This window comes from Aquila chrysaetos, chromosome 16 (genome assembly GCF_900496995.4).
Source record: "Aquila chrysaetos chrysaetos chromosome 16, bAquChr1.4, whole genome shotgun sequence".
Taxonomy (NCBI): domain Eukaryota; kingdom Metazoa; phylum Chordata; class Aves; order Accipitriformes; family Accipitridae; genus Aquila; species Aquila chrysaetos.
In genome coordinates this window covers 25973094-25999796 of record NC_044019.1, presented here as the reverse complement: position 1 = coordinate 25999796, position 26703 = coordinate 25973094, and the positions used below count along the sequence as shown (strand labels likewise).

General features: G+C 38.7%; 1 protein-coding gene and 2 long non-coding RNA genes across 6 annotated transcripts in view; 2 read left to right on the top strand and 1 right to left on the bottom strand.

The window, feature by feature from the left end:
• Positions 1-26703, top strand: part of NAV2 (neuron navigator 2) — a 431305-nt gene that overhangs the window by 111235 nt on the left and 293367 nt on the right. The gene's annotated exons all lie outside the window — the stretch shown is intronic.
• Positions 253-3766, top strand: LOC115351673. Of its 2 annotated transcripts, none has more exons than XR_003926863.1 (2): positions 253-366; positions 3487-3766. It is a non-coding gene; the product is annotated as an uncharacterized LOC115351673 (long non-coding RNA). The 2 variants fall into 2 exon arrangements; XR_003926862.1 differs by having other exon boundaries at positions 3466-3766.
• Positions 3994-12858, bottom strand: LOC115351674. Its single transcript, XR_003926864.1, has 2 exons — positions 12772-12858; positions 3994-4827 (listed from the first exon to the last, which is right to left on the bottom strand). It is a non-coding gene; the product is annotated as an uncharacterized LOC115351674 (long non-coding RNA).

Sequence of the window (26703 nt, the reverse complement as noted above, 5' to 3'; positions counted from 1 at the left end):
ATACTTGAGATTCTTCCCGTTCTCATGTGAGAAAACATTCAAACCCAGAATTAGCTCTTGAAAAGCAGCTATATAGGTGAATAGAAAGTAGATACCGGTAACTTTTCCAATGTGATATAATTTTGTTTTACTTTCCAGTATTGTTTTATTTCTTTTTTTGCTAGGTACAATTTCACAGACAAAGTATGATTGATCAAAAGTCACTGGCCAAAGGGCAGCTAGTGAGGTTGCTTGTAAATAAATATACAGAGATACTAGGCCTGCTCTGGAGCACATGCATGATTTCACAGCAGGCAATTCCAGTGACTTTAAAATAATATATCAGCAAAATTTAGAAGGGTTTGCAGAGAATGGAGGCTGAATACTGTAAGTAAAATAACTTGCAACTGCTTCCAAGGCGAAGGAATGGTAGCTGGGGCGGGAGGGGAACAACCAACTGGAAAATAGATTCTGGGGCAACAGACAAACCTTGATTTTTAGGATAGCTATAACTGATTCCTAATTGCTCAAGTGAGCTATAAAAAGGGTCTCTTTCCATTTCCACCTGAAAGCCACAGCTATCCCTGAACCACACAGCGTAAGCTGCTTGCTTACGTCTGCTCTGTCCTGGAAAAGAGAAAAGCAAATTGACCCCCTGGGCATTTAAACCTGTGGATTTAAGGAATATTTTACTCGAGATTAGACCACTAAGCCATTCTTTCTGGCTGCTTAAGCGATTTTATTCTAAGAAGGACACGGGAGTGCAAATATTATTGTTAACGGTACTTGGAGACAGGAACTGTGTATTTCTATCGCTGGTGAGTTTATCAGCCACTTCATTTTTGAAGGGGTAGCAACGTGTTGGTTAGGAATGCCTTGCGGTTGCTGTGATCTGAGATTTTGGTTATTCCTTTTCTGTTGGATCATTTTTGATCACAAAAAAGTTTTCTTTGCCTCTTGGTTATCGTCTTCTCCCCCAGGTGCCGGGGAAGGTCTAAGGACCTTAGAAGCTCCACAGGCGAGAGAAGTCTGGGGAGCTTCCCAAGTTGTCCTGATAGGTGCGGATCTGCGTTTAATCTCACCACACGCTGGCTACAGCAAATTTGCATGATTTTGTGATATGGAAAAATGTCAGTGACAAATTGTTGCATTCATTTCGCTTACCGAAACTGGGATATAAACTCACATTATAGCTAAAAACCTAAATGGCTGAACTCATAGCATCGATCTTTGCCTTAGTCGGTATAAGCATTCAGAGGTAAAGAAAAGGCTTCTGAACCTTGATAAAACTTATCTTTAATTCCTTCAAACGTTTTCTTCTTTTTTTTTTTTTTTTTCTTCCTAGAGCAGCTAGTCTTTTTTGATATCCAAAACACTGGCCACTTGTATACATTTGGTTTCATATTCATGGTCATATTTTCCAAAAATAATAATATACCAAGGAGAGAAAATAAACTGCCTCAAGCATGCAGATAATAATTCAGGAACATTTTTCACTATGCAGCAACATATTCCTAAAATACCTTTGCGGCATGCTGCCTTTTGTTTTAAATAATTTTCGATATTTCAGTCATTCGGGTCCTGCTGTTTGCCTGCTGCTGCAGGGTACGATTTGTAATTTGCTGACAACAGGGGGCAGAGTGAGTTTATGTTTTAAAGGAAGAGCAATCACTGTCAGAGGAGTCAATGATTTTTTTTTTATTTTTTTATTTTTTTTTACAAATGTAAGCCTCATCTTATTGAAAGAGATAATGGCAAGTACTTCTCTGTTTAAATCTGCTGTGCAGAACTTGTGGATGTCTAAGCATTTCAAGGGCTCGGTTGCTATCTTAGATCCTCTTTTGTAAAGCAGATAAGGCAGTTAATCTATAAGTTTGTATTTATTTAGGTTGATTCAAAATCTTTTATTAACTGTTTATTTAATTTTAGCCACCCAATATGGCTCTGGCAAGCTCTCAGCATACTTCTGGCTGCCTTGACTGTCTAAAGAGACTTTTGGCAGGGTCCTAGGTCTGGGATTTGCACGCTTTTTCCATCCTAACAAGCATGCTTGAGGCGCCTAACCATACTTAGAAAATAAAAAAGGAACAAACTTCACTTAACCATGAAAGGAGTAGGAAGGGAATCTGTTGCTGCCGTTATTACCTCCACACGTCTTGATCTAATTTGGACTTTGATGCTGAAGAAGTGGCGACCTGGTTTCTATTGTGCTTAAAGAAAGGCACAAAAGCATCCTAAACTGTCTTTGTAATTATTACTTTATTTTATTTAAAGGGGTAAAGCACAGATTAGAGGGTATAATTGTAATGTTTTTCAAATATTCATAGTTATCTGATAAGGTAACACGTTGCTTCCGGAACAGACTGCAATCCTAACTTCATATTTTGAAGGCTTTTTCTAAAATTATTAGTTGTTTACTGTGGATTCAGTGTTACTAACCTGAGTTTCATGTTAACATGTATACGAATAATCACCTATGGAAAATACTTGCAGGTCCCATCAGAGCTGTGAATAACAGCCCACAGGTAACTCAGTACTTCATAATACACAGTCTTGAATTTTCTCTCTCTTAATGTTGGACTTGGGTTTCCCAGTACCTCTGATGTATAGAGAGAACATAGACTTCTTTGTTTTTAGCTGACCCCGGCTGAATTATTAGGGGCATTGTTAAGCCAATGGCTAAGGTAGTCTTCATTTAGAGTAAGACATTGGAAATTCCATGTACATTCTTTATATGGAAATGTTTATACAATATAAACTTCTGCTTAGTAAAGCAACTCTTTTTCATCTGGACAGTCTCTCCATACAATGCATCATGCCAGACAATAGATGAAGTGTTTTAATGGTGGTAAGCAGTGTGCGTGTATATGTATATACATATTAAAAATATATATTTATATATATATTCAACCACATGTGAAATGTCCTTTCATTTCCTGCCTTTTAAGGGGAGATTGTATCGCATAGCTACCTACCCCCCAGGAGGATGTTTAGCTCTCACATTTGAATGCCTCAGAGCTCATTTTTTGAAATGGGAGGGAGACAAATTACCTACACGTTATAAACGGATGAATCTATCCCTTAGAAGTTGTAATTAAAATTCTTCTACACATTGCAAAAAATACAGGGAAATCACTTTGAAATGGTGATAGCGTGTGTAGTAGCTGTTTAAAATACTGCTCCTAATAATAAATTCCTGAAGACAATATTCATCTAATGTCTAAACTTTTGCATGGTCTCTCTGCAGCAGCCGAGATGCAGTGTTTCCCGAAATAAGTTTTACTGTTTCATATGACTGCAAATAAAAATTGCAAACATCTTTGTTGTTTGTGCTTACAGACATGTGCTCAAAAAAATCTATTCTAAAACTATTTGTTGTACAGTTGCTTTTAGGGATGAAAGGAAGACAAAGGCAGCACAACAGAATGCTCTTTCTGTAATATTTATAATTGTGATGTAAATAATTTGGTCTACGTTATATTCCAGTATTTCCTTCTCACTTTAAAGGAGAAATGGAAACAACCTATCCCCCTTACCCACCACATGCGCTGACCAAATGTGGATTCTCTTCATTTAAGCATCAAGTACCCAGCTCTCCATTTCCCCTGTTATGAGATGGCCGCCTTTCTGCGTTCACATCGCCGATGTACCCGGCTACTTCAGATGCCACGTGAACCTTCGTTAAATCAGTGCAGTGTACGTTGAGTTGAGTCGTTGCACCAGCTCCTGCAGCTCAGATACGGATAAAAAAACATTAATGTATTTGAAATAAATACATGCCGAAGTATCACCGACCTTGGCGTGAATTAGTATGTGCTTAAGGTTTTCCCTGGGTAGGAATGCTTCTCTAAAGTAGGCAAAGTTATCTTGTAAGAGACGGCAGTATCTATTCTATAGCTGCAATGACTACAGGCAAGTATAGCCATGCTGGCTATTTAATGCGTAGCTAAGAGCTGCTTGTCCCACAGTTCTCATTCAGTTTTCTCTTCAATATTAATTTTGTCCAGGAAGTGGTTTCAAGTTTTATATTGTTTTATTGATCCACTGACACATTGAAAATTCAAATGTGGCTTAAAGATATATACTGTATTACATGGTAAGGGTAAACTGTCAGAATTGGTTCCACAGAGCCGTAGCCATTAACTTGTATCCTTGGAGTTTGTACATTCAGCTTTGATCGTTTTTAATTCGAAGACAACGCTGCATGAAAAGGTTTCTTATAAAGCATTAATTTGTCGCTAAATATTAACGGATTTAGCTGTGAATTTTTAACGTGTGCCATTCCAAACTATTTCAAAATGCAATGTGTATTTTTGCTTTTGAAATAGAAATGCCAAACGCAACTAGAGGACATGGGTGGTTTTATTTTCAGATGCACGGTGCTGCTGCTCACAGGGTTCCTTCTGATGAAGACTAGAAAAGATCTCAGCAACTTTTAGTAGGACTGGGTGATAATAGCTTTTATTTCTGCTGTTGATCTCTTGATAGTTATAGTCATAGATTTGGTTGCCTGTGTCATTACTTCATGTTGGGGTAATTTGAAAAAATGAAGTAAAACTCTAAGTGTCACAGGTGAATCAATTACCCACGGTTTGGGTAAGACGTGGTTATGTGTTTGTGAGTTTTAGGTGGATCCGTAACTTGCTACGCTGGTGATTTGGCATGGCTGGTCAGTGAGTAAAAGTTCTCTGGGCTTCATTTGAGGTTTGTTATTGTGTTGTCTTGTTAAGCTGCAGCTGAATCTGGCTAATACCGACTTGAAAACAAGCAAGCAAGATGGCACTGTTGTATCATGGTGTTCGAGTGGCCGTTGGGTCCGTCATCGCCCCGAACAAAAGGAGGAGATGCCTGGCAGTGGACACACAAAAGGATTGTCGTTATACATAACTGTGAAAAATTGATCTCATCATTGCGACGTGTTTCCTAAAATTAAGTCTGAGCTTTCTTTTTACTGATTTTTCCCCCTCAATACTCTTAAGTCAAACAATTTTTACCTTCCTCATGACCTGGATGCCACTTTGTTAGTGATTTCCTTGGTCTTTCTGTAGTGGAGTGTTGGAAGATGTGGCTATCTGCACCTGGGATTTTATCAGAAAATAAGTTGAGATTTAGGAATAACTTACTAGGGTTGATCTCACTGTGTGGGCAAACTGGAGAGGCTGAAGGGGTGTGCGTGGGGTGTTTCCACAGCTTCATTTAGTAGCTCCTGATGAGTTGGCATACTCCTTTCTTGAAAGGAGTAACTATCTTCATCTGGTTTTGTGTCTTACCAGAGCATGTGGCATATATGGTATAATACAAAATGTCTCATTCATAATGCTGGGCCTTTCTAAAAATACATTTCATTTCAGACAGTGTTTATTGATGCAGATATAAGTGAAACTCATAGGATCTGTTTTCACAGAATCTCAAAACCAATACTCAGAGTGACTGATTCTGACTTTAATATGTAGGTCTATAAAATAAGAGAAGAAAGCAAACCTTACAGTATTATCTATTCTCTTGTGTGTGTCTGCTTAGAAGTCTTTCACAGTCAGCAGGTGGTATATTTTATGTGCTTAATTTTCCCTCGCAATACGAAGGCACCTTGCCATTTCTCTTCTACAGCAGTAAATGGATGTTGCTGTTGGTCGTGGAAGGCAGTGAATTCACCATTTTCATTTTTACCTTTAAAAAGTCAATATTCATAAAATGAGAGGCAAAAATAATCTGTTGTGGTTGCCTAATATGGGCATGGATATTATTTTATCAGCAAAATAAGTGATTTAATTTCAGATAAAGGAAGCACCTGTTTCTCTGTCCCTGTATTGCTGGGCTTTTTTTTTTTTTTCTCCTCTCTTTTTATTCTTTTCCCCTCTACGGAGTGCCTCAATGCCAACAAAAATAGCCTAGAAGGGTGTTAATGTTCTTCTCCGTGAGCTATCAGATCCACGAATATGTTTTATTTGAAATGCCTAAGATTCCCTCATGAAGCTCTCGGGCTGCGATAGAGACTGGAGCACGTACATGGGTTTCTTTATGCGTCCCAAAGGTAGGAATACGTGTAGTTTATTTTGACCTACTGGTTCTGGGAGCGAAGTGAATGGGAGAGCTATGTAAGGCAAAGTCTTAGCAATAGGCCTTCTGTCAAGGGGAGTTCGCTTGCTTTGGAGCTGGACCAGCCATCAGTATAAACTGCAGCGTGAGTGCAGCGGAGGAAAAAATGCATCGCCTCTGCCAGATCTCCTGCTGCAACGAAAGGAATATTTCCCCCCTTCTGTGCCTTGCTCCATGTTCTATCTTTTTAACAGCTTCATTTCCTTTTTTTCCAACGTATCTATCACTGAAATGCTTTCCATCATTTCAGGCTATTTTTATCCTCTTATCATAGTTATTTCCTTGGGTAAGTATTTTCCTGGCGTTGCTGCTGGCGTATGCTGCTGGGAGCTGGAACGCGCGATGTGGTACAGTAGGTACGGGCTGTGTGGGAGATGAGAGGCAGCGCTTCAGCAATCCTTTTCTTTTTTTGCCTGCTTCAAATAAAACAGCTCCCACGTCAGCAGAATGGTGCCGTTGAAGGAAGAAAAAAAAAAAAAAAGAGAGAAATAAAAAAAAAACCAAACCCAGAAAACCTACTCAAACTTCATGGAAGTAAAATATATTCAAGGAGTCAAAAGGCAGAATAACTAATTTTTCCAGTTTGCCTAGCCGTGCAATCAACTGGGTGCTCTTTGCTGTTTTTTTGGATATATTTTAATCCCTGCAGCTGAGTTAGAGTGACAGTGTCTCTTATCAAAGTACCCGGGGGGAGAAGGTTGGAGGGTGTGGGTGGAGGCTGTAGCATGGATGTCTGATTACTGTATTTACAGGTTCTGATATTTTGTCTAACAAAATCAGCGTAAACAGGTGGGGACCGAAAATCTCCACTATGCACAGCAGGAGCTTGGAAACCATGGTACCTGTTGTTCAAGCTCTCCTACAAGCATATGACCCCATACGTGCCTCTTTATGTCCTATTTGTTATGAGTGTATTCTGACTTGGTCTTTTCAGTGCAATTATTTTGAGGGGTTTTGCATACTATTCCATACACAAGAAAAGTAATTGTTTCCTCACGTACCTTTTTGGGGGTGGTTTTGATCAAGATTCCCTGAGAGCATTTGTTCTGCTTTCTTACTGTGGTTTACTGAATTTATAATCCCTCGAAAATTAATAGGGGTGTGGAGAAGGGAATTGCATAGGGGTGTGTGCACATCACTGGAATAAGCAGTTCTCTAAGTCTTGAAAACCTTTTCTAGAAAATGTCATCGTTTTCCCTAGATTTTATAGAAACTCACTACATTAAGTAGTAGCAGAGGAGACGCTGATTTAAAAGAATGCATATGATGTCAAACTGCTATGCAAAGGGAAGAAAAATACATAAGCACTTTTTTTAATCTCTTAAAAAAACCCAAACAACCCAACACTTTGTTAGGGCTTAAACTGACATTGAAATGCATTAGCTGTGTGACTTTTTACCATTAAATTGGAGTATTGGCATTTTACTCATTTCTGTTACTGGGTCATTTCTTGTGCATGCTATATTAAAAATTTTAAAATTAAAATATTAAAAATACTATTGACTTCCTTAAACACACAGAAGATAACCCAAAGAAATGCTAACTAATAAGCTTCCTTAAGACAGAAGCAAGTTTTTTAGGTCCTCTGTTGTTGAAAAGGACTGCCTCGAAGTGAACGTAGACTCCTACGAAATAGAAGCTTTAATATTGTTGAATTAGAAATCCAACCTTTGTTGTGTTTTAAATCACTCTTGCAGTTATTCAGCCAATCTTGATATTCCTTTTTTTCACCCCCTCTGTTTCTAGCCAAACAAATGTTCTGGACCAACTGAAAAATAAATGGGGCAAATGCTTTTCAGAACTTGTCTGGTAGCTTCCTTGGAGCTTCAAGGTATATCATATTTGATAATAAATGCTACCTGTGAAAAATGAGTTACCAAACTGAAAGGGTCCAAGTGAGCTAGGAGTGGAGTTGTGAATCTGACAGACGTTAACTTGATTGTGGTTGTATTTGAAGGTAATTTGAAATAATTTGGCTGCAGATGGAACTACTTTTGAGAAAAACTAAAAATTATATCTCTACTGTATGTTAACTTCAATGAGAACTTTGTTATTCAGCAAAACGTGGTTGCGTTGGTGGTGTAGTGAGATAATTCTTCTCCATGATGATAGCCAACCGCATCCATCTTTAAACTGCGACTTCCATTTTTTTGCTACCTTATTTTGTAACTTGATGTTGACTTTGGAAATGTTACGTCATTGACCTAACTAAGGTGCTGGTATGACGTTACTGCAGTTCCCCTCTTTTCAGGGTTCAGCCTGATCTATTCCCACAGTGCAAAGAACTCCGTTGCTGTTTGTTTTTTGTTTCTTCCCCTCGATTCATGCCTTTGAGTTATGCCATGCTCCTACTGTTCAAAATTAAGGTTTATAACTCACCTTTATCTTTGATCACAGCATTCTCATATCCATTTTGTGCTTTTCCTATTGGATTTTTAACAATAGGTTTCACTTACTAATTTTGTCTTCTATTCTTCTGGATATAATAGCCTGTATTACCTGGCTTGACTTAATGAAATAATGATTGTTACTTAAAAATAACTCTTCATTGCAAATGTCTAGGTATCGCTTCTTTGCCTTTAGGTTCACTACCATTTGGTGCCTTTTTTTTTTTTTTTTTTTTTTTTTTTCCATTAAGTTAAATGTGTTGATATGTTAGAAATGCGAGCCATAACATTGTCTTTGCATGTTTTTGATTGCAATAGGATTATGGCTTTGAAGGATTATTACTTGTAAAATTACTCTGCTGTAATTCGCAGTCACTATTAATTAATAATGAGTGTTAGGAGTAAGAGAATCCTCAGTCTGTACTGTCATGTTCAGCTCACAAAATCGCTGCAGGTAGGTTAGGGTCAAATCTGTTTTTCCTGTTGGTATCTTTCTAGTGCAAGTACCGTTAAGGAAAATGAAGGCTTCCTTGTCTCTTAAGGCTTCGGTAGCACATAACTGCTTTGGGAACTCAAAGCTTTTATTTTAAATGCTAAAGCAGGCACGCCAAACTCTTCTTTGATCAAGCCTTTAGGATATTATGGATCTTTAAAGAAAATGTGTGATACTCAATGGCAAGAAACCACAGTGAGGCTTATTGTTCACATTACTTTCAATTATTACCTTTTAATGATTTAATCATTTAAATAACTTTAAGGATTCCATAAGCCTTAAACTCACAAGTTTGTGTTGGGACATTGTGTGTTGAATGACACAACTAAAGCAAGTAGGGTTGGGTTTGTGGAGAGCACCAGTGCTGGTGTGCACAATCATCCTCAGAAGAATCTGCAAAAAAGCAGATTCGTCTTTCTAGAAGTTTGTATGTGGATAGGGATGGGTTGAATTGAGCCTGGGATAAAAGATTAGAGCCAAGATCTCCCTGAAAACTTTAAAGAAACTTGAGGCTTGCTCTCAAGCCCTAGTCCGAACAGCACAGCTGGAGCCCATCTTTTTCAAAAGCTGTAATATCCTACAGATTTCAGTCTTTCTGTTATTTGGCAAAATTATGCTGTGTATCAGTTTCTTCATCTGAATTTTCCTGCCTTCGTTCATCACTCCAGGTAAAATAAAAAACTTTTCTAGAAAGGCAGCAAGATGGGTATGGACATAGGTGTGTACAGTGAGGTTGAAAGGGATGTGACCGCTTGTGATGTCTGCATGGCAGGCAGAAGGTATTTTCAAAGAAGGCAGAACACAACCCCTCAAAACCTGGCAGAGCAAAGAAAATCCAGAATTATCTTGATGCCCTTCAGAGCGGACAACTCAGGACAGTATATTGCACTTGTTTCCTATAAAGCCCCAGCGGAGCACACCCTCTTCCAAAAACACTAGCAACAGGTCAGTTCTAGTATCATTATTACATCTAGCTAAATCTGTTCAGTTGGGGTTTTTTTTTGGGTTTGTTTTTTTTTTTTAACCACAGATGTTTCATATCCCCATGGTGTTATTAAAGCTGTTTGCATTAGCATTTTGGAAACTGTTTTCAAGCATTTGTACCTGCCCCTAACTGCTAGTTTATTTGTCCTTTCAAAGCAGACAGCTTCGGCTTGTTTAGGTGCTTTTTACTCAGTTGTGCTTCCCAAAGCGATCAACTTGTTATATAGTTATTTTAAAATCAAACTGGAGGCTTTTCCTTTTCATGTATATCTATAGCTTTTTATTTTTTCTTTCTCTTGTTTTAGTTTGCCTTTTACACTGTGATGCCATTTAGCATTATTGAATTCTATTAAAGGAATAGGGGGTAAAGTTTGATGCCATTCAAATTAATCAGCTTATTTCATAAAATATGAGAAATTAAATAAATATAATTAAATATTAAAATATGAAATTTTGTGGTGATAAAAAGTAATCAAATAACTTTATCACTGATGGTAAATAAGACATTTTAAAATCTTCAGTTACTTGTTCATGTTTTAGATTACACTAACATAAGACATGATGTTCTAACTTGATGTTTGGTTTAAAATAATAGTGAACATGAGATTTCTAGGGGCAGATGTAAGCAGCTGGACGTGCCAGATCATACCTTCTGGATAGAAGGAGGCAGACACAGTAACTTCGGGAGGGAATATAGGAATGTGGTGTGTGTGTAGGTAGGGCCATCGTAGCTTCAGTTCTACAAAGCTTTTTTTAAATTAGTTGACTAATATAAGGAAGTAGCCATCGGTAACAGAAGACATGATTTTGTCCAGTTCACTGAGTGAAGAGAAGCATAGGTGAACTCCCCGTTGAGAGTACTGCCTTCAAGATGTCTCGTTTTCCTTAGTATATTCAATTTGTTGTTCTAAACCAACTATATCATTATTCTTCAGCTACAGGAACTGTCCTACCTCTTGCTTTCCTTGTCTAACACGTCGCTTCCTCATTTCTTCCCTCTTTTTTTCATCTGTACAAAGAAGGGATGCATGCCGTGACTTTTACACTGGCCCTACATTTCCTTTTGTTTCCGTAGGGTTGGGGATGGCCAGAAAGGTAGGCTTGCTTTATCTACCACACCCCAGAAATTCATGCTGAAACATAGGTAACCGGGCTTAGTATTCTGCTCTGACACCAGGGCGCTTGGGGATCAGCCTCCGTAGGACTATGAATCCCTTTAAAATTCAAATATTAAAGTGTCGCTCACCTTCCAGCCTCTAGGCTGGTTGTGGTTGTCCTTGTTAAACCCTAGACTGACAAATGATTTTTAAACCTCAAAATGCATAGGGAGTCCTCATTCTTTTTAGCATTTGGCTCAATTCCTATGGTATGTATCCACGGATGTTCCTAACTAGGTCAGAAAATGAAGGTTTAGCACTGACATGGTTGGAAGTAAATAAAGTAGGGCCTTTCAGATACTACTTGATCCGCGCCCCCCCCCCCCCCCCCCCCCCCCCCCAAGACTTGAAACTGCTACTACATCTTGATCAAAAGATCCAGTGCTGCAGTCATGGAGATCATTAGTAGAGAGGGTAAAATGGCTATTTAAGGGTCTGCGTGAACAGGTTTCATCACGTAGTGAATCAGTCTGGGGGTGCTGCAGGGAGATGGCAGACGCTTCGGAGCAGAAAACGGAGAGAAAAGCTCTCCCAGCTAGTTACGCTGCTATATTAAGACTTTTCTCTCCTTTAAGCAGGACAGATCAATCTTAAACAAATTTGAACTAACCACTGAATAAGCTTCCATCTGTAGCAAGAAGTTTGATTATTACAGAACTTCTCATTGCATTGAGCACCAGATTGCCAACAACACCCTAGCCCCAGGAGAAATCAAAGATGATTTTGAAATGCTGTTGCGTAAGCTGCATCTGAAGATCTGCCCCTTGTTCAATTTGACTAACCTTCAAATATCAGTGGGATTTCTTTTGTCAGATGACTGAAACCTTTGCTTGTGTGTTTAACCTTTTTTACTGATACTTGGGTGCTTTGTCATGTAGACTAGTTTGTATTTCATACCAAAAAGAATTCTCTGTATCTGATATTTGACCTGAAAGTGTTACCAAAGAGAGCTGTTAAACTTATAAATCTACCTCCCAAATGCATTCTACAACTCACAGTGGTCACTCACATTTTCACATCATGAAACATGCCAAGCTAGAGGGTGGTAAGAATCAAATTAATTAGCAAAACTATGGGGAATCTGGATATTTCTTCCCTTTATTTTAATTTCAGCATTAATCCCACTTTAAAACTCATTATGCCAGTGCTTGTAACTAATGGAGGCTGACTTACCAACTTCATCGCTGTTTTGCACTAGCATGTCTCTCTTATCTAGAGCGTGAAAAACGAATGACACTTGTTCAAAAGAAAGCTGAGTTACTTGTACCATGGGGTATCAATTAAAGCAAACACTTTTCAATTTGCTTTGTCAAGTAGGGGCAAAGCAGGGGATGAAGAGAAAAGAGAACAGGATTCAGCTTTCACTTTGTTGGATACGTTGCCTCAATTCCAGCCCAGAAACCTAAACAAATGATGGTACAACCACCATTTCTCATAAAAACCAGTGAGGTGGAACAGGAGATTGCCAGTCACTACTCTAGGGATCTAGATGCTTACCCAACATGTGAGAGAACCTGGTTTTGGATCCCTGTCCTCAGGCGATGAGGAATGAACCCGGGAGTGGTCCAAGAGCATTCAGATGGAGTATTCAGGATAGAGTTACCTCGACCTCTTATTTTCTACAGTTTTGTAAAACAAGCAAAAATCCTAGGTGCTCCTTGGCATGGGAACTTACCGCCTCGCCTCCAGGTGAACACCATAGCCAGCAGACACTGGAGTCGCTCGCTACCTTCTGCCCAAAGCCTAGGTAGGAATTTTGTACAAAATGAAATAGTGTCAACAGAAGAGGAGTCACCTTGCCATGCCGTAAGAGCTAGCGATTGCAACATTCCGCAGGCTTGTGCAAGGATTTGGTTCCAGTAACAGCTTGGGATGAGGCCAGCGGAGGGTTTGAACCACGGTGCTGCTGCGGAGTCCAAAACCACCACTGGCTCATCTTCCGTTTTCCAGATTTGCCCGTGAAAAAACATGGGTTTTAATTTATGCTGTTTAGTATATTCAATTTAAACTCATTACCAGGGATGGTTTAACCAAAATTAGGTTTTAATGGATAATTTATTTGCTGAAAAAAAATCGTGCCGCTTTGATAATCGGAATTTTCCAGTGATCATTAGGTAAAATGTTTGTGGCAATGAGAAGGTCTGTGAAGTGACTGAGTGATCCAGTTTGTCTTTCTGGCACTGATACTGGCTAATGTTTTCCCAGTTACGAGAAAATCTGCAGGTATCACAGCTGTGTTGTATGCCGTGGGGTGAAAGAGCAGCACTACGTATGAGGTTTGCAACTTTAGTCTTTCTATTAAATCCTATTTTAAATGGAGCATATTAGTGCATCGGGGTGTTCTTAACTTCTTAGCACTACAGGAAACTCTACAGAAAATACCACTGTTTAGTAGAAAAATGTCGGCTAGTACCTGAATGGGTATATACTTACTGTTTAATGTTAGTAAAAGCCAAAGTTTTGCACTTCAAGACCAAACTTCTGGTTTGTGAGTAGAAATTATCTGTGCATCCTATTGACTGCCTTTTTAGTAAAATGAGTGATATTGTTATTAAGCCATTACATTAGCAGGGAGTGGGGGGTTTTGCCGTTGTTTATTAGCAACAAGTTGTGGAAAATCAAGTTAGCAACAATTCTGCTTCGGGATAAGAAATTAATTTCAAAGTAAGTAGATAAAAATAGTAACTTGAGCCAAGCTATCATGAGTGATTTCAACCTCCCATCTGAATTCCAAGCAAAATACTGTGTAAAGGAAGAGTTGCAGTTATAGGGTAGAGATTCCTAAGGTTCCTTACCAGACCAAAGGACTTACACAAATGTACTCTAATATTAAAAACGTAAATGATGATCCTCCAGTATGTGTTTTTAACTCTTTTAATTGACAACTCTCACTTAATTTGGCAATATATTTAGCAGTGTTTAGTCTCAGGTACAATTTAAACAAGAAACTTGGCAACCAGAGAGGCTGGGCAAACAAGTTATTAAAAAAGTTCCTGGTTGCCATCAGTGTATTTGTTTTCAAACTAGGTCTCTTAGTTTGTTTCCCATCACAATGTCCTGAGAAGACCTTGCTCTAGTTTTTTGGGGGGGTTGGTTTTTGGTTTTTTGTGGTTTTTTTGTTTGTTTTTTTTTTTTTGTTTTTTTTTTAAGCTTTGACATGTGTTCTTCCCACGATATGTACAAGTATTCCATTAGAGTTAATCAATCAACACCAAATAACAAATGCTTTTACCGTTAATGGGAGCAGTGGATGTGCGAGGAGGACAGAACCGTGTGTGTAAAAGCAGCAGAAAGAACAGGTGGAAGCGCTGTGGGGTGTTTGCTGTTTGAAAATATCCCAGGCGGGTCTCGTGTTGGATTTGTATGGCTGCCTTTTGAGATAGAGCCGGATTAGGGGGTCATAAAATGTGCAGCTTGTTTTCCAGTTATGGACTTTGCCAGATAATGAAAGTGGGAATAGGGTACTGCTTATAATATATAAGGATGGGAGGAAAAGAATAATTCATTTAAGAAACATCCCGTCTTTTTCCATTTATCAATGTAACATACCAGATGTGTGTTTTTAGCACATTCCACCTGGAGGTATTCTTCAGTACTTGGTAGTTTAAATAGCAATTTCTGCTGTTCATCTAGCGGCGGTCAGGACTAGTGTATTTGCATATCTCTAATTTCAGCATAAGGAGGTGTGTAATTAGCTGGTAACGCTACCCGACTTTTTACGTGAACCTGGCGTTGATACAAGGCCGTGACACACAGAGACCAATAAACGTCTGTCTATAAGTGACGTTCAAGGCTGAGGGAACTTTACCTGTCGTGTTTTCAACTTGCTCTGTCTTTTAGCTTCCGAGGCTGTCTCAGCTAGCCGGAGAGCTCAAGGCGAGCGGCAGGGACGGCCGTCCATTTCGTGTGCCGCTCTGGCACGCAGCTCGCCGCTAAAAGACGTGGGCATTTGCCGTAGCGGCCGCCTTGGCAGCAGCCGCGTCCGAAGGTGTTGACCACTCGTTGTATGTGGCCGTCTGCTTTGGTTTGCTTCCTTCGTGGTGAGGGGGGGAAGGGGTGATGGCTAGAGCCAAATAACTGTTATTATATGTATTATTCTACTAAAAAAAGTGTGAGTAAACCACATACCCAGCGTGCTTAAAAGTAGCTCATTATATGGCCTGGAGATCAGAGGATTTGTATATAACGTTAAATTGCCATTTAGTCCCCTCAGAGTTTGGCCTGTTTCTTTTAGTTATGATTCCTAAATGGACGTCCCTGACAAAATATATGTGCAATTTTCTTAGCTTAATTTATAGTCGGTTGCTCAGCATCATTGGTGCTGAACCTTTTTATACCAGAAATTAATCTCTCCGTAGTCAGCTGCGCGCTAGGGAAGCAAGAGCATGAGTGCACAAAGGAAAAATGAATCCGTGTTCACACAGTGAGTGTTTTATTTTTTGCAGTCATTATTGCAGCATTCAAACAAGTCTCTGTCATTTTGGTTATACCCAAGTGTTTGTTTTATTAAGTATTCTTTCAAAGAGGCAATAAACCTAGTGATAAAGGGTATGTATATTTTTTAAATTATCTGAAGTTAATGTTTTTTTTTTGTTTTAAAAAAATGAGACCTTAAGAAACAAATTTCATTAAGAACTTTTTTCTTGAGTTTCAGTATATAGAATACTTTATCTTGGGGAAGAAAACTCTCCAGGATTAGACCAGATCTTTTAACTATACAACGTCCAATTTAAAAAAGTTAACAGCAAGTACAGTGTGGTTTTTTTTTTTTTAAAGAAGCTACTATTTTCCATTAAAATGACGGTAATTTTATGAGTATATTTCTCTTCACTGTGAAATTTTATGAATTAATTCAATTGACCAGGTGAATAAGAGTCTTTTCTTAGTTAAGTTATTGAACTCCGGTCTCGAGTGAGGGGGAGATTTCCCGTGGAGCTATTTTTGATTTATGTTAAGCTGAAACTTTTTCTGAATTTTAGGTCCTTTTCTATTAAGCAAACACTTGTGCATTGTTTCACTTGTATAGTTTTATCATGAACCTCCCTTGAACTACGCATGGATGACGTGAACAGAAGTCTCACATATGACAAACATCTGTTAAAGACTGTAAGGAAGTCCTGTGTAATCTTAAATAGCAAATTCTTAGAAGGGGATATACAGTGTGAGTAAAAAGTCACTGGTTAAGGCTAAGGATGACAATGTTGCCACCAATATTTTAACTAAATTCACAGAAGAGGGTTCTTGTAGCCCTTTCCACTTTATTTCTCGTTAATTTAGACTTAGTGACTGATACTGATATTTTGTGCAGTTCACAGCAAATGAAACATTGGACTAGAAAGGTTTTTCATTTGGTAGAAAAGCAGATGTTTAGAAAAATGAATTGCATTTAAAAAACCCCAACGAACCAACCAGCTACACCCCCACCCCAACTGGGGAGTATCTTATTAAGCACAAAAATCTGATTCTTGCTGAGAGCCTTTTTCAATAAGCTTAGATGATGTAGGTTCAAAAGATATGCTGTGGGCTCTGATGAATGTTTTGTAAATTTATCACAGGTTAAAAAGTGTGTGAGTAGTTCAGATTTACTTGCTTTTTTTGCTCTCAGGACAATAATTCCTTATGGGATAGAGCAGCATTATTAATACCTTCAAAGACATATGTTGGCTTTACCAGGCTTCCAGGTAGAGTGAGGGAAGAAGGGATAAAAATCTCTCTCTTCTCGCCCCCCCCCCCGCCCCGTTTTCTTCCTTCGTCTTGCTTAATGGGCCACATACGTTTCAAATAAATTTTGCAGATCTATGTTTAAAGAAAAATACACATCCAGAGTATTCTTCAACTATAATTAATAACAAGCATAATGAGTCATTTATTGTTTGCAAAGGCATTGAGGCATTTATTAATGTCACATTTTACTAATGATTTAAGAAAGGATAAGTTAATAACTCCGAGTTATGACCCACTGATACTATTGACTCATTTGGTATTTTGTAATGCTGACTTAAGTGTACTTACGGAGTGTTAAATGCTCTGGCCTGGATCTGATACAATATTCACACACATGCTTAATTTGGGAAGTTATGGAGCGGCTTAATCCTATTCACACATTTGTGATTGCTGCATTTGCTATGGGACATCACGCAGTCTTAATTGGAAGGATGTTCATTAAGCATATGCCATTAATAAATAATGAGCACCATAAATACAGTGACCTTTGAGATAATTGTCATTTACATGTTTTGATTCATTACTGCATTTTCCTCTTGTTTATTCATCAGGCATGAAAATGTATGAATTTCTTAGCTTCCTAATGCCTAGCAATATATCATGTATTTTATGATAACTTGTAAGGGATTTTATAGAAAATGTTTTGCGATCTCTGCTTTAAATACAGGAAATGACAGAAAGGTGGAATTAAGCACTTTAATTGGCATAGCAGTGACTATCTATCGCTTTATGAATTTAAATGTAAATATGTAAACAGACTTCATATTCCTTGCAGACATGTAGATTCATGTAGACATACCCCAGCCTAACCCGATGCTCTGCAGCTTTCCCACTGATTCAAGAAGAGCATCATCGGCAGAAGGCTCACAGCATCTCTGCTGCTGTGGGGTGAATATTGTAGCCTACACCTAGTTCTGTGCTACTGATCACTATCACGCTGGTTTAAAGCCGGTTTGGGCACGTCTACATGAGCTGTAGTCGCAGCTGATTGCCAAGCAGACGTTGTATGTAATTCCCATATTCCTGTTTAACTTGGCAGGTGTGTATATGCGGCGGGGGGAGAAGAAGAAAAAAAACCCAAACCCAAATCAAAATTAAAAAAAAAAAGGGGGGGGGCAAATCAAGAATATTTCTAATATGTAAATTTATAAAATAACAGTTGAGATGTGATCCTTTCAGTTTAAGTCATCCTCAAACCATTTGCAAAGCTGGTTCAATTTCCTTTAGCTTTCTTTTCACGTGGTACACGAAATGCAGGGTCTTCTAAAGATTTTGAGGTCAAGTTTAATTTTACTGTCTGAAAATAATTTAAGGATAATATTAATTTTTTGTTTTGTTTTCTGATGAGGGCTAGAGTTGACATGTAATATTGAAGAACACAGTCTGTCAAGAACGTGAGGCATGTATGCAGTACATTTAAAGTAAACATTCAGTTGTGATAGGAGGGTTTCTATCCATAAGCAATACTTAGTTGCTTCCTCTTAAATACCAAGTTATGGTGAAACATAATTTCACTTTGCTATTATAATGGCCTGAGTTATAAACTGAAGCTTCCATTTTCTTTTTCCTACCTTTTTGTATTAAGCTTGCATGTACCCAAAGCAGTGAAATATTTTAATCAGAAGACCAAGAGGCCTTTTTATTTCCTCTACCCCAACAATTTGAATCATTTCCAAACTATTGATTGATAGTACATCTCATTTTATTAACTCGCCATGTTGACTCTTCCTAATGGAGCAATTACCCTCCTGATGCTCTGATTCAGCAGCCCCTTCTAATGCACACGCATTCCTTTGATTCAATTTCTCTGAAATAAGAGGGCAGCTCTGTTGGTGAAGGTTTTGTGTCTGTCACCGTGGTCTTGTACTGATGAGCTCGATGAGCAACTTCAGCTCACAGACCCTTTGAAATAATCACTGGAAGTTGTGCTTCCCTCTTTACATGAAGCGCTTTGGTGAGCAGCAAAGTGGTGTATGATCTATTTTTATCCATAATGCACCCGTGAAACTCATCTAGAGGAGCGGTATCGAGTTGTTAAGGAAACCTTCAGTCTGATCTTTGCTTGCTGTGGCTTAGAAGAGCCCTAGTCCTTTATATGTGTATAGCTTCTGGAAAGGTTCTTAAGCCTTTTGGAGATCTCTTGGAGTTCAATTTACTACACCAAGGAAGCAATCACACAAATAAGAATTGAGATAATGTTGTTGCTGCTTTTTTTTTTTTTTTTTGTAGAGTATATAGCTAAAATGTTAAATTCTAATATACCAAATGTGAGAAGAACCCAGGATGAGAAAAAAGGGATGCAGAGGGACAGAATCCACAAAAGAGTTGGATACCCTTGTGGTGTTTCATAAGTCTCCAATCTTATTTGTAACTATATTTGTACCTAAAGTAAGTTCTTGCAGTCTTACTAACTTCCCTTTCCCTCTATAGCCTGCCACCCGCCCCCCTCCCCCAAATCAAACCCCAAACAGAGCTTTCTTGCTTTTAGTTCCCCTAGTATAGCAGCCTTGCCCATCTTTCATTATTGCTTCTTACGAGCCTTAATCTGAAAATCCATCACATTGAGCCCTTGGAGGCTTCTTTTGGAGGCGTGGAGAAGAATAGTAATTATCAGGTTTATGATAATCTGTTCCAATATTAATAACTTGCATTGCAAGAAATGAAGACGAAATTTTGACTCATAGGACCAAATCCTGACGGGCAAATGGGTTCAGATTGGCCTTTAATCTGAATACAATTGTCTGCATTGTCTGGCCCCTTCGGTCTGTCCCTAGGTTGGTGACTAAGACAGTGATTGCACTTTGGTGGGAATAGCAAACTTTTCTCAACAGCAATGACTTCAGAGATATTCCAATAATACTGTTTTTGTGGTTTGTTTTTTTTTTTCCTGGATGTCATTGTGTCTATGCGAAGGTTTGAATTTTCAGCAAATAATCATTAAAATGATGTTCACTAAATCACTAAAATGATGTGCCTTCCTTAAAATGCTGATTCATACCCAGACTTAATGAGAGTCTGGATACAATAAATGGGTAGAAAACTGCTGGAAGCTGTAAGTGACTGAGATGGACTAGCCTAGCCTAGAGTTTCCTGCAGTAAGAAGAGAATTTTCCATTTGAATCAAGGAGGAAGAGAAATACAAGTGAGATGATATGTTGCATTCTTTATAGAGGAAGACTTGGAAGCAACTCCCATTAGAAAAAATCAATTTGCTTCACAATACCAGGCTACACCATATCTTTTCTAGGATTTTGCACCTCGTGAAGGTAAATGTTGACTTTTTCTTTGTCTTCTGAAGTCCATATTCATGGATGAACTTTATTATGCGTTCTCACACAATAGCAGGCTTCAGTGTCTCAGAACAAAGCCTTACGGTATCTTTTTACTGCTAGTGATAGTATTTACCAGATGGAAGTGATTTAGGAGACTAGAGCAGATATGAATTGTTTCGAATTTGAATATCTTTCCATCAGAAATTTTTATCCCTTAAACCTATTCCTATGCTAATATATAATCTATCGGCACACAAATAATACAGTATTTTCTTCATGCCACGATTATTTAAGTTTCTGTCAGTGTTCTGTGGTTGATGGAAAACTGGCAGAGCTAGATCTGGCATAGCTAGACCAGTTTAAAGGATTATCAGTTTGCATGTTTGGCATTCTTGGCCTGCTAAGCGTTGTATTTTATACTTAATGCTTCAAGATTAGTGTGATAGATTAGCGTGCTTAGTTAAATGTTTTTACAATTTATGGTCTTATTAACTGTTCTGTTGTTCCTAGGAAATATGTCTGTCTTTTTTTTCTTGATGGATGTCATGTCACAGTAATACCTCAGCTTGTAAATCAGGTGTTGCTTTATGCTATGGTGATGTTAGAATCAATTTCAGATGAAAAGTACTGAGAGATAGATAAATGAAGATATCTAGATATATAAAAAAAACATCAGGAAGTGCAAAAAATCCTTCTGCTGACTTATGATATAAATTCACAAACTCTGTCATCTGCCTTGCAAGCTTTGTTACTGTAGTGCTCTCCACAGGCACAGTTAAATTTACTGAAGGTACAATGAAGGAGCTTGGCAAGTCCAAGAGGCATCAGAATTCAAGAGATACCAAGAGCTTATGCATCTTTAGGCTTAACAGCAGGGTGTGTGAAACTCGAGATCAGGAACGAGCAAGGCTGTAAAAGAGTACAAAGCTTCTGTTTAATTCTTGTTCTAAAGGCCGTATGTGATCTCGCACATACATGCTTATATACGTATGCGCCTATAGTATCTGAGAGTTTGGATGCTATCTATGATAACTATATACAAGAAAAAATTCTGGTGTATACATATGTAGACACTATGCAACATCTAGATTTCTTTTTTAATCCAGATTCTGGAATATGGTGTCCCTTGGAAAACAGCTGGAGATACGAGAGAATTTTGGATGATATTTCCTTCAGATTTTTTTCCTGGATGCTCTGAATTCCTAGGTTTCTTCTTGTGCCAATGGTCTCTCTCATTACTTCCAGTCAAGTTATAGAATCATAGAATGGAGATAGATATGTAGAGAGATATAGGTGTATATATATATAAAAAAAATCCGCATGCATCTATTTGTATAGTTCAGAAAACTAAAGGCTGTGCTCTCTCTTGTTTTTCTTAATACTGTCACTAAAATTTCAGCTCTTTTCCAATTGAGAAGGTCATCAAGTCTTCATTGCTAACCATCTGTGTAAATAACTTTAGTTATGTATTTAATGATTTTTTGGCGATAACCTTTAGCTTGTTTTGCACCTGCTCTGAGCTTTTTAAGCGTGAGGCAGATCCAACCTGAAACTTATATATAGCCGCATTAGCATATTATTGTACCTGAGCTAGTAAGCCAAGGCTCTTAGCTTTGAACTTCAGCTGGCTCAGGCAGATATGGCTCTGAACATAAGCTGAATATGAAACACAAACACTGATGATAGCGTAAATCTCACCCTGTGGGGCCTCGGATCATTCTGTACTCTTTTAAGTGCCAAACACATAACATTTTTAATGTCCTTCAGAAAATCTTTTTTGACCAGGCCTGATTCCAACCTTCACCTCAAAAAGAATATTACTGAATACAAGTTAAATAGCAATTCTGAGTGTGAAATAGAATAGGAAACATTGGTTGCTGTGGATGTCTTTCGAAACGGAATTATTGAATGATTGCATAATTACTGTTCTGCAGTAATAATTACTGAATTATTAATACCTTTTAAAAAGGACAACTCTACAGATACCAACTTTTTTATGTGACAATCTCTAGCGTGTAGCTTATAGGTGGAAGATCACGGTAGAACCGTGTGGCTCTCCTCATTGTATACATTAGGCACCTTGTCATTCAGTGTCTAAAAGGTGTCACTAGCACCTAAAGAGACTACGTGAGAAACTCGCTGATACCCAGGCTAATTTTAATTACTCTCTATTGTGTAGAAATAAATGTTAGTTTAGGTTAATACTAGACCTCTCTGAGGCACTTTCGAAATAGCCCAGGCAAATAGTTCCCATAAATATATGTATTTTTGCTTTTACCAGTGATGTTTTTGCTTTTTTTTTGGCTAACTAAAAATAGATGTCTGTATCTTCCTTAGACTGAGGAACTAAAGATCTTTGTTACGAGGTTAGGTCCTTAAAAGGAACAGATAAATCCTCTAACAAGCGTTGTGTGGGTAGGTATTTGTAAGCTACTTTTTCAGTATCACAGTGAGGGGTTTTGTGGAATTGTATAGTGTTGTTTTCTTTGCTCTCTCCTTTCTGTTTGCCCTCCTCCTTTCCATTCTCCTAAACAGTAATTAATGCCTAGGATCAGCATGGTTGCTGCTGCCACGAGAATATACTGCAGGAGGAACAAAAGAATGACGTATGCTTTGACAAGGAGCCAGATAGTGAAAAATGATTACAGCCTGCTTAATTACGGGCTTTTTCAGAGCAGCATGTTTAGTTTTGCATCACTTCAAAAACTAATAGTTTCGTGGCTTTTTAAAAACAAGATAGCCAAAAGAAAACTGATGTACATTATAAAAAGAACAGCAATTATTTATTTTTTTTAGTGTAATATCTGGAAAAGTTTAGGCTGAAGAACAGCTTTAAATAAATCATTTCATAAAAAGAAACAAATATCACCTAAAAATACAGAAAATGTGATTCACCATTTCCACTCAGCTAGAGATGTTTGTTCAAGGCCGGGTCCCCTGCTGCTGTCGCAGTCATTATCTTTGATTTCAGCGGGAGCAGTAGCGGGCTGGGTTGGGGCAGCAGCGTTTACTTAAACGCCTACGGTCTTCGGTCCTCACCACCTTTATTTAGCAAAGGGCCAATATTAGTGCTTGGGAGAGAAGGTTCTCCGTCCTCTTCTGAGGTCTGTGCCTGCTCATCAGGCAGCGCGCAAGGTGGCTGCTCCCCGCATCCCTCTTGCGCTCAAGTTTGTGTAGGGTTTGCGTGCTTCCCGTTTCTATTAGAGGGCTGCTAGGGCATCAAGGGCAGCTGATAGAAGTTACGGCAGCTTGTCCATCTTCCCTTGGTTTCAGGGGATGCTCAGCTGCCCTGTGGCTTGTGCGCAGAGAGCCTGTGCGGAGCGGGACCAGCCCGAGCTCAAGGAGAGCCCGCTCAGGCTTTCTGCTCCTCTCCTGGCCGTGCTCGCGTTAGAACCAGCTGCCTCGTCCTCCCAGAAACAACCTTCCCTTCAGAGGTGCAGGTGGAGCAGGAGATGACTTCTCAGTTGTCTATCAGATACTCTTCCCAAGTGCTTGGTCTTCATCCCGCCCAACAGACAGGCCAGCATGTGTATTAAACTTGCGAGGAGAATTGCTTTCCAGATTAGAAATGCAAAAGAGGAAAAAAAAGTGCAATTCTTTAAATATAATGGTTCCCAGGTAGAGCTGTTCTGTTCAGCCAGATTAGAGATTGCAGTTGATGGCTGTTGAACTTGCCTAACCTGATCTTCTTGAGGTGGGCTCTTGGGCATGCATACGTAACCCCATGTTCTGAGTCTGCCATCGAAGCCATGAGCTGGCAATTTTGTGTTTCCCTAATGGAGGGAAATGATAATGCTGAACCCATATATACACATACTGTGCACACAAAACGCCGGTGGGTCTGTATTTGATGTATCATGGATTAGGTACAACTGATCAACCTAAACACGCCTTGTGCATTAGGTGTGTCTTTTAGAAATACCCTGGTTTTTATTTTTAAAACAAGTTGTTGACATGGAACATCTTCAGTTATTCTCTCTGTCCTCTTAACAAGAAAAGTTAAGCCTTACAATTAGCTGAAGATGGGTTTTAACAAGTCTTGCGTTTGCTAATACCTGAATCCTGAGGTAGCATTCATCTTCTATTAAAAAAAAGGAGATGAATGGAGCACTCTCACTATCATCAAAAGCTGAAATTTTGCTGTGTTTTTTCATACAACTTGCTTGGAGTTATGCAGGTAGACATCATATCGAGTATGAAACTACTGATTTTTCTTTAATAATACCATTTTAATATTGATTACCTGATCAGATTGGTTGTGTGCACCGTGACCTAAACCGAATGGGATATATTTCAGATATTAGTCAGTTCCAAATTTGTTCTAAAAATAATGGAAATTAAATTATCAGAGTGTTGATAGGGTCTTTATTTTGATAGCTTTTTTAATTGAGGGTTTTTTTCCTATTTAGTGTTAGCATCTGAAGAACGCTTTGCTAAAGGAGGAGTATGAAGGCAGTTCAGTTTGTATTTGATAACTTTTCTGAAGGTTTTTTGGGAAAGGTTTCTGCTAAGGTTTCTAGGAAAAAAGTAGGTAGGCTAGACTTACAATTTCTGATATCTCTATGGTAAATGATGAGATGGGGGGAAAAACCTAAACAAGTATCTCAGTATTACTCCTTAAACATCATGGGGAGAAGAACAAAATTGCAGCATTTGTCTTGTGCCTCTCATGCATTTTTTTAATCTAAACATTGTTTTTGATAACTCTGCACCTTGTTATCTGCTTTTGGCAGCATCATGCATGTTTTCATATATAGGAAAGCCCGTATTTCCCTTGTACTGAATGTGCAAAATCTCTTATTTACCCTGACTTATGTTAGGTGAATGTCATGATAGTACTAAGGCACTTTCATGCTAGTTCTAAAATGGCAGGTTGATTTACATGTTTATTTTTATAATATTGAGAGAAAAAGTAGTTAAATAGCACTATTTTATATGCAGGAAGAGAATATTTTGTATGCTTCGCTTCTGTCATGTGAAAGTCCCTAAATTGCTTTTGACAAGTAGATAACTTAGAAAGAAATTGCTTTAGTGACAGAAGTGTTTTGAAAATAAACCTTGAAAGTGAGAATGTGAAACGTGTAATTATCTAATGGAAGACTGAGAAGGTTTTTAAAAGCAAAACAGAACATAAACACTAGACTTGCTGCAGTTATCTGACCTCTCCACATGCTGTGCCATATCTATATATTGTGGATATGTAGGACATGATTTTCCAGATTCCCATTAGCTACAAAATGTTCTGGGTGAGGCACTGGGATCACAAAAACATTGGAGAGCACTCGCACAGAAAACATGTTTGCTTTGCAGGTAGCAGCATTTGTGGAGGCAGAGAATTTCTTGAAGAATTTAGCAATTTCTTCCTGAATTTCTTTATTGCTTTTGTATCTTTCAGGTTTTTGGCCTCCCCATTGCCTTTCTGGCAGGGATCGAGGCACGTATTTCACGTGAGAGCCTGATGCGTTGTTGTGCGCAAGGGTTTTATTGTGGCGAAATGCCCGCTGAATGCTTGGCCTTGGACCGGGACGAGCTATGACTGTTGGTAGTACTTGGTACGCTAGTGTCAAACCCATGTTCTTCAGAAGGTCTTGCTGACGGTAGAGTTTCAGTCTTGTTAAAAGAAGGTTACAAAAGATCTTTCTAATGAGAACAGTTTGGGTCACAAGTAAAGGAAGACAAAGATCACTGAGATCTCTAGGACTCTGGTGGCAGAAGAGATCTCCTGCAGCCATCCCGTCGTCTTCTTGGAGGCTTTGGCTGCAAGCTGATAGTCCTTTCTTGTTTTTCATGACCGTGGCTCACCGGTATGCAGCGTTATTACTGCAAGAGTTGAGTATTTACCTCTTGATTCATGAGAAACTTGTTATTCTGTACAAATAACTTGTGACCATTGACTTGAATCCTTGGGAAACTTCAGAAAGAAAAAGAATTAGAAAGGGAGAAGGTTTGGTGGATCCTGTTCTTGTTCATGTCTGCTGTTCTTTGCGATTTTCTGAAGCCACTATTGTCCTTCTTGACTGCGATTGAGACTACATGATGACTTCACCTCCCTGTTACTGCCACCTAAAAAAGCCTATGTCAGTCTGAGGAAACAAAATAGGCGTCTTCACTGCTGCAGCAGGAGGTTTACGTTCATTGCTATGGCAGTTCAGCAAACATGCCTATTTCTGTGGGCATCTAGCTAGATCGTGACAAGTTGAGGTCATGGTGTCTCTATTGCTGCAGGGGAATGGCTCTTGCACACATGTCTGCATAGGAAATATTAGTGTCAGGAAGCTGAGCAAATCCTTATTCAAACTGATATATAGCTTTAAAAATGACTCTGTAATGTATTATGTCCCTGAGGAAAGTCGTAAGAATTTTTGGCCTGTGAAACACTTGTATTTCTTTACTTCCAAAATACAACCGCTCCAGCTAGAGATAGGTAGCTACCAGTGATTGCAATGATAGAGTACGGCAACACCCAGAATAAAATGTACGTGAGACAGAAAGAATATCAAGAACATCAAGAACCTTGTTAATCTGTTTTGTAGTCCCATCCAGGTTAAGGCTGGGATGAGTTTCTGTCACTACTCTGATGCCAAATTAGTCCTTTTGAACAGTTACAGTTA